The 8,101-nt window shown below is 47.1% G+C and overlaps 1 non-coding gene across 1 annotated transcript; it reads left to right on the top strand.

Moving 5' to 3' along the window:
* Positions 1-3,612: 3,612 nt before the first annotated feature.
* TRNAE-UUC (transfer RNA glutamic acid (anticodon UUC)) lies at positions 3,613-3,685 on the top strand. The gene has a single exon. It is a non-coding gene; the product is annotated as a tRNA-Glu (tRNA).
* Positions 3,686-8,101: the final 4,416 nt, after the last annotated feature.

The raw sequence follows: 8,101 nt of genomic DNA, 5'->3' as shown, positions 1-8,101 counted from the left end.
AAGTGTCTAACTTGTGGAGCATCTTATGGAAGGGTATCATTCAATATGGACCCCCTCTCTCCCAAGTCTAGGATGGGAGAGAGGACATAAATAAGAAAGTGTGTGCCAAGTGATAAACGTTATTTTATCAAAGGTTATTAAGGGAGTTCACTGGTGGTCCAGTGTTTAGGACTCTGATTGGATACCTGGTCAGGGAACTGAGTGAGATGCCACAAGCTGTATAGTGTGGCCAAAAAAAAACACAAACCAAACCAAGAGACTCAAAAACTTGTTGAATGAAAGAAGCTAGAAGCAAAGGAGTCGGTACATGATTCCACTTTCATGAAGTTCTAGATCTGGTGATGGAGAGAAGTGTGATTCCCACTGGGGCATTGGCTGGGAGAAGCATGAGGGAGCTTTCTGGAAATGTTCTGTCTTGATCTGGGTAGTGGACCCTTGGTTGTATGCAAAATATGCAAAAATTCCACAATTCAGATTTGTGGAAATCTTACAGTAAACTGTATGTAAATTATATTTTTAAAAATTGCACCAGAGGAGTTTAGAGAAGGGAGCAACTTCTTCCAGCCATATGGACAAGGAAGGCTGTATGGACTGGAGAGGGAATAGAGAGGAAATGACCCCTTTGTCTCTCTTGGTGGCTCAGTAACAAAGCATCTAAACAAAGCACTTAAATGGAGTCAGAAATCATCAGTAAGTGGTTTTGGAGATTATTTGCTCTCTGTTTACATTGAAAAAAAAAAAGTTTGAGATTATGTAATTGCCAAAGTTAAAGTCAGGGAGGTAATTATCAAGTGTAACATGAGTGCTCTATTTTTGGCCTCGCGGCTAGCTCTTCTGGCCCTTCAGTCCCTTCAGCTAATGTGATTGCAAGTTGTTTTGCTGGTTCTCTTCTGTCGGAGGCGGCTGATGATGGGAGGCAGTGGATGGGGAAACACAGAGTGGAATGATAAATCACATCTCTGCTGGGCTTCACTGTTCACAGAGCACCTGTGTGCACAGCGTCTCACTTGACCATAGCAATCTAGGAGCGGGGCGGGGGTATCAGTCAGGGCTATCGATTGCAAGCAACAGAAACCAATTCTGGGTAGCTTAAGCAGAGAACGAGTGTATTGGGAGGTCATCAAATAGCTCACAGAATCACAGGAAAACTGGAGAACTAGGGTCAGAAAATAGGCAGGAGTCAAAGGAAGCTTACTTAAGTCTGGGTATTTGAGGCTGTCTTTGCTTCAGCAGCTTAACTATCATGGTTACATCTGGAAATCATCGAGACAGATTTTCATGTAAGTGGTAGTGTGGACATCGCTGATGGAAAGTAATTTGACCAGCAAAGAAGGGAGTTTCCAGGATGGACTCATTGGATGAGCAGAGGCAGGGAGGTAGGAAGAACTTTGAAGGTGTGCTTGGGGAACTGAATTTGTTGCAAGGTAGCAGAGAGCTAAAGCTGGGAAGGGAAGTGGAGGCTGTACCGTGAAGAGCCTTGTGTATCTGGGTGATGAGTTGGTACTTGAGCCAGTGGGCAGTAAGGATGCTTGGAGGTTTTTGTTTACTTATTTATTGGACTGCATCAGGATTTATTTGGGGCTTCCACAGTAGCTTGACTTCCCTGGTGGCTTAGATGGTAAAGCGTTTGCCTACAATGCAGGAGACCTGGGTTCAATCCCTGGTTCAGGAAGATCCCCTGGAGAAGGCAATGGCAACCCACTCCAGTGCTCTTGCCTGGAAAATCCCATGACAGAGGAGCCTGGTAGGCTACAGTCCATGGGGTCACAAAGAGTTGGACACCACTGAGTGACTTCCATTTCCCCTTCCCCATTGGCTCAGCTGGTAAAGAACCCACCTGGCAGTGCAGGATGGAGAAGGCAATGGCACCCCGCTCCAGTACTCTTGCCTGGAAAATCCCATGGATGGAGGAGCCTGGCAGGCTGCAGTCCATGGGGTTGCTGAGGGTTGGACACGACTGAGCAACTTTACTTTCACTTTTCACTTTCGTGCATTGGAGAAGGAAATGGCAACCCACTCCAGTGTTCTTGCCTGGAGAATCCCAGGGACAGCAGAGCCTGGTGGGCTGCCGTCTATGGGGTTGCACAGGGTCAGACACGACTGAAGTGACTTAGCAGCAGCAGCAGCCAATGTAGGAGGTGTGGGTTTGATCTCTGGGAAGATCCCCTGGAGGAGGAAATGGCATCCCACTCCAGCATCCTTGCCTGGAAAATCCCATGGACAGAGGACTCTGGTGGGCTATACTTCTTGGGGTCATGAAGAGTCAAACACGACTGAACATGGACGCACGCACACAGGGGTCTTATCTGCAGCGTGTGGGCTTGGTTGCCCCGTGGCATGTGGGATCTGAGTTCCCCAATCAGGGATCGAACCCACATCCCCTGCATTAGAAGGTGGATTCTTAACCACTGGACCACCCGGGAAGTTCTCCCTTGGAGGTTTTTGAATAAGGGAATAAGATTTTGTATTCCACTTTAGGAGGAATAACCTGGTACCCACAAGAGGACTGTGTGAAGCAGGAAGAGTCTGGACCTGGGCCTGCTGACATAGGAAGTGACACTCTCACCTCCTCCTGAGATGCTGAGGCTGAGGACCCTAGAGGGCTTTGGTGCCTGGGTCACTGGAACCACGAGAAAGCAGTTTCAGGAGTGCACTGAGGCCAGTGTGCAATGTTAGAGGCTGAGTTGGGGTGAGGATGCAGGGTTTCAGGCAGATGAGAACACAGGCCCTAAGTCCAAGCTTTCCACTAACTACCCCCCCCCCCCCAGCCCACCACTGTCTTCAGCTCCTTCTGGGCTCCCCGTATCTCCCCCGACCCCACACTCTTCCCCTGCCTCAGGGCTGAGTCCTTCTGGATTTTGCTCTTTCATCCTGTTTCCCCAGCTTGATGGAGAATCTTAGCATCTGGGCCATCTAAAGACCTTAGATGGACCAGCGGAGGCTTGGGGAAGGGACAGGACTAGCCAAGGACACAGCCAGGGAAAGGCAGAGCCAAGAGTGAAGCTTCGTCTCTTCTGCCCCGTTCAGGGCCCTGACTAGACACGTCTCTTCTGAGACATTGTCCCCGACTGAGCCCTGTCACTGGGTTAGATCATAGTGTCGTGGTGGCGTGCATTCAGTTTGATTGCATATTCCGCCGGCAACTTAAAATTCCTGATTTGATGTGTTTTCCAATGAGACACAGCAGAGGCCTATTTCTTCGTCCTTGATGTTCCCTCCAGAACTAGAGTCCAGGGCTCTTCTTCACGGGGAGCTCTTGGGCCCGGTGTTGAGGCCGGCTTTCCATCTCAACCTGGGGAGATTTCTTAGCACAGACCCTGCAGCCTTCAGACTGATTCCCAAAGGCAGTGCCCCATGAGAGAACACGAAGCTAGGAGGTGCCCTGGTAGAAGGCTTGAGCCAGCCTTCTGCTCCTTGGAAATCCCTCTAGAGACCGCTTCACCTTCCAGGGAATAGTCTAGCACCACCCCCAGGCTGTACAGGCCTGGTATGCTATGTCTTTCTAGAGTATCCTTAGGGGCCCAGGACACATTTTATGTTCATCCCTCAGCTTGTGCTTCCAAGATCATGTGAGGAGTGTCAAGTCAAGCTACACACCTGACCCTGAGGAGTTTCCCGGTGGTCCAGTGGTTAGGACTTGTCACTTTCACTGCCAAGGGCCTGGGTTCAATTCCTAGCTGGGGAACGAAGATCCCACAAGCCACAGTTCAGTTCAGTTCCGTTCAGTCGCTCAGTCATATCCGACTCTTTGCGACCCCATGAATCGCAGCACGCCAGGCCTCCCTGTCCATCACCATCTCCTGGAGTTCACTCAGACTCACGACCATCGAGTCCGTGATGCCATCCAGCCATCTCATCCTCGGTCGTCCCCTTCTCCTCCTGCCCCCAATCCCTCCCAGCATCAGAGTCTTTTCCAATGAGTCAACTCTTCGCATGAGGTGGCCAAAGTACTGCAGTTTCAGCTTTAGCATCATTCCTTCCAAAGAAATCCCAGGGTTGATCTCCTTCAGAATGGACTGGTTGGATCTCCTTGCAGTCCAAGGGACCCTCAAGAGTCTTCTCCAACACCACAGTTCAAACGCATCAATTCTTTGGCGCTCAGCCTGCTTCACAGTCCAACTCTCACATCCATACATGACCACAGGAAAAACCATAGCCTTGACTAGACAGACCTTAGTTGGCAAAGTAATGTCTCTGCTTTTGAATATACTATCTAGGTTGGTCCTAACTTTTCTTCCAAGGAGTAAGCATCTTTTAATTTCATGGCTGCAGTCACCATCTGCAGTGATTTTGGAGCCCAAAAAGATAAAGTCTGACGCTGTTTCTACTGTTTCCCCATCTATTTCCCATGAAGTGATGGGACCAGATGCCATGATCTTCGTTTTCTGAATGTTGAGCTTTAAGCCAACTTTTTCACTCTCCTCGTTCACTTTCATCAAGAGGCTTTTAGTTCCTCTTCACTCTCTGCCATAAGGGTGGTGTCATCTGCATATCTGAGGTTATTGATATTTCTCCCAGCAATCTTGATTCCAGCTTGTGCTTCTTCCAGTCCAGCCACAGGTGTGTCCAAAAAACAAACAAACAAACAAAAGACCAAAAAACAAGCCTGAGCTTGGATTAGAAATTCCCAGGGAAATACCCACCCTCCACTCTAACTCAGGCCAACACATACACATTTCCTTGTTTTTCCCTGTGCCAGACGAGAGATTTTTTTCTTCATCTCCTCTTCTGCCAAGAAAGTAGTCCTGGGAGGGTCCTGTCTCAGTTCTAACTCCTCATCCTGTATCATTAGAACCTGGGCTCAGCTACCCCTTGTTATCTCTCCGCTCAATTTCCTACCCTGAGAATCTTCCCCTGCTTCTCCTCAGCTTCACCCTGGAGGAACCTCAGCATGGCTGTGATCATGCTCAAGAACCTTCAGCGGCTCCCCATGGATTAGAAACGTAGCACATCATTAACTAAGTAGCGTTTCAGACCTCTCATCACCAGCGACTCCCAGCAGAGAGGCCCCCGGGCAGGCAGAGCAGTAGCCCAGCGGGTATCAGGGAGAAGTGCCTGCCACCTGCTGGCCCTTGCCTGGCACAACGATGCCCCCTTCTCTGTCACTCACATTCTCCTGGGACTTCTTGTGCCTGTTTTATTCATAACAGAGAAGGGATGAGAAAAAATGCTATTTTAAAAAAGCTGCCCCAAATGGTAAATTTTATGTTATGTATATTCAACAAGGGAAATAGTGGGGGAAATAGAAAGGGGAAAAGTGGAAGCAGTGACAGATTTTCTTTTCTTCAGCTCCAAAATCATTGCGGATGGCAACTGCAGCCATGAAATTAGAAGATGCTTGCTTCTTCGAAGAAAAGCTTATGACAAACCTAGACAGCATGTTAAAAAGCAAAGACAGCACTTTGCCAACAAAGGTCCATCTAGTCAAAGCTATGGTCTTTCCAGTAGTCATGTATGGATATGAGAGTTGGACCATAAAGAAGGCTGGGCACCAAAGAATGGATGCTTTCAAACTGTGGTGCTGGAGAAGACTCTTGAGAGTCCCTTGGACTGCAAGGAGATCAAACCAGTCAATCCTAAAGGAAATCAACCCTGAATATTCATTGGAAGGACTGGTGCTGAAGCTGAAACTCCAATACTTTGGCCACATGATGCAAAGAGCCAACTCATTGGAAAAGACCTTGATGCTGGGAAAGACTGTGGGCAGGAGGAGAAGGGGTCAACAGAGGATAAGATGGTTGGATGGTATCACCGACTCAATGAACATGAACTTTGGCAAACTCTGGGAGATAGTGAGGGCCAGGGAGGCCTGGCCTTCTGCAGTCCATGGGGTTGCAAAGAGTTGGACACAACTTAGCGACTGAACAACTATAACAGTATTCAACAAGAAAAAAATCTGCCAGGTTTCATTTCATCTTGGTGTAAGACTACCTTAAAAAAATTTTTTTTAATGTTTTATTCACATTTGCTTTTTCGCTTTTAGTATACTCACAGAAAATTGGGACACCTTAAGCAGTTTAACAGCAATTTTTGTAAGCAAAGTTACATTCCATCTTTATGTCAAATTAGTCAAAGCTTCTCCAGTATTTACAAAACATGATAGACAAGATGCTACGCAAAACCACTGCATCTGAAGATCTTTTCCTTTGTTCTGAAAGATCACTGGAAAAGAAAGCATTGTCTGCAGAAGACTGCCTTTTGGGGGACAATATTCCTCCTCTGCCTTCCTTGATGCCAAGGATGAAAGTGCAGAAAGAAGCTGAGACCAAAACAGCAAAACACGTCCCACCAGGAGATAAACAGTCAGCCTCTGGCTGATCGTTTCGTTGTTACTATTGTTTGTTTTTGTTTGATTATAGATGCTGTTCTGGTTCTTTCTCTGGAGGACCCAAGAAATGGGTGTGCGGCACAGTTTGGACACAGTAGCGTAGGGGCAGGAACCGAAGAAGGTCTTGATTCGAGCAGGGAAGTCCCCTCTCCTGTGGCAGAGGCTGGAGGGGGTGGGCTGAAGGACCAGAGGGGCGTGGCCGAGGGGCCTGGTGATGGCCATTTATCTAGTAGAGCATCGGTTTCCAGCTTTCATTAACCGAATTGCAGTTTCTTCACGAGGTACCCAAGCTGTCAGCAGGGCTTGTGAGTGCCACAACTAGCCTGGGGCTGGCGCTGTCTTGGGGAATGAAAGGAAGAACCGAGGCTCTCTCTGGGTGAAGGTGATTGGGAGGGCGGCGGCAGCCTGGAGTGATCGGGAAGCAGCGAGAGCAGCTTTGCAGGTTACACGGCAACAAGACATAACTATAATCTATGAGTGTTTTTTTGCCATACCACATGTCTTGTGGGATCTTAGTTCCCCAACGAGGGATCGAACCTGGGCTCTCACAGTGAGAGCACCGAGTCCTAACCACTGGGCCGCCAGGGAATTCCCAACCTATGGCTTTTGGATTCAGGCAGCTGGTGTTGATTCATGGTTGTACCTTACAAGCTGTGTGACCTTGAGCAAGTTAACTAACCTCCCCGAGCCTCCACTGTACCCTCTGTTAAATGGGAATAACAATCCCGACCTCACAGGGCTGTCATGAGGCTGAAATGAGATACAGCAGTCCCCGCCTCATCCCTGGTTTTGCTTTCTGAAATTTCAGTTACCCATGGTCAATCACAGTCTGAAAATATTAAATGGAAAGTTCCAGAAATAAACAATACAGACGGAAATTGTGCCATGTTTTGAGACTGAGATGAGATCTCATGTGGTCTAGCTCAGCCTATCCAGTTGTGAATCATCCCTTTGTCCAGCATATCCTGCCTGTTTCTCGCTCAGTAACTGCCTCCGTTATCAGACTGACTGTTGAGGCATCTTAGTGCTTGTGTTAAGTAACCTTTATTTTACTTAATAATGGCCCCAAAGCCCAAGAGTAGCAATGCTGGCAATTCAGATATGCCAAAGAGAAGCCATGACGAGCTGCTTTTAAGTGAAAGTTCTAAACTTAATAAGGAAAAAGATCATATGCTGAGGTGGCTAAAACCTACAGGAGGAACAAGCCTTCTGTCTAGGAAGCTGTGAAGAAGGAAGAAGAAATCTGAGCTACATTTGGTGTCACAGCTCAAATAGCCAAGGCTGTGGCTGCAGTGTGTGATAAGTACTTAAGTAAGATGAGAGAAGTGTTAAATTTGTACGGTAAGATATTTTGAGAGCGAGAGTTATGTGCATTCACGTAACTTTTATTATAGTATATCATTATAATTGTTCTATTTTATTTTGTTAATTTCTTCCTATGCCTTATTTATTTATATTTACGATGCATAATTTATAAATTAAAATTTATCATAGGTAAGTATATATAAGGGAAAAAAATATCATAGCGTATATCTGGTTTGTACTATCCTGTTTCAGAAATCCACTGAGTGTCTTGGAACATATTCCTCCGAGGACAAGGTGGGGACTGCTATGCTGTATGTATAATTCATGTCACGTAGACCTCAATTCAACCATATGAAATCCCTTTTTTTGTGTTCAAATGGGGTTAAGAGGCAAATTCATATTGTTAGGCCTCGCAAGGACCTGAGGGGCATCCCAGGTGGGTCAGTGGTAAAGAATCCGCCTGTGCAG

The sequence above is a fragment of the Ovis aries genome, chromosome 2 (assembly GCF_016772045.2).
Source record: "Ovis aries strain OAR_USU_Benz2616 breed Rambouillet chromosome 2, ARS-UI_Ramb_v3.0, whole genome shotgun sequence".
In the NCBI taxonomy this organism is placed as follows: Eukaryota; Metazoa; Chordata; class Mammalia; order Artiodactyla; family Bovidae; genus Ovis; species Ovis aries.
This window is presented reverse-complemented; position numbering and strand designations above follow the sequence as displayed.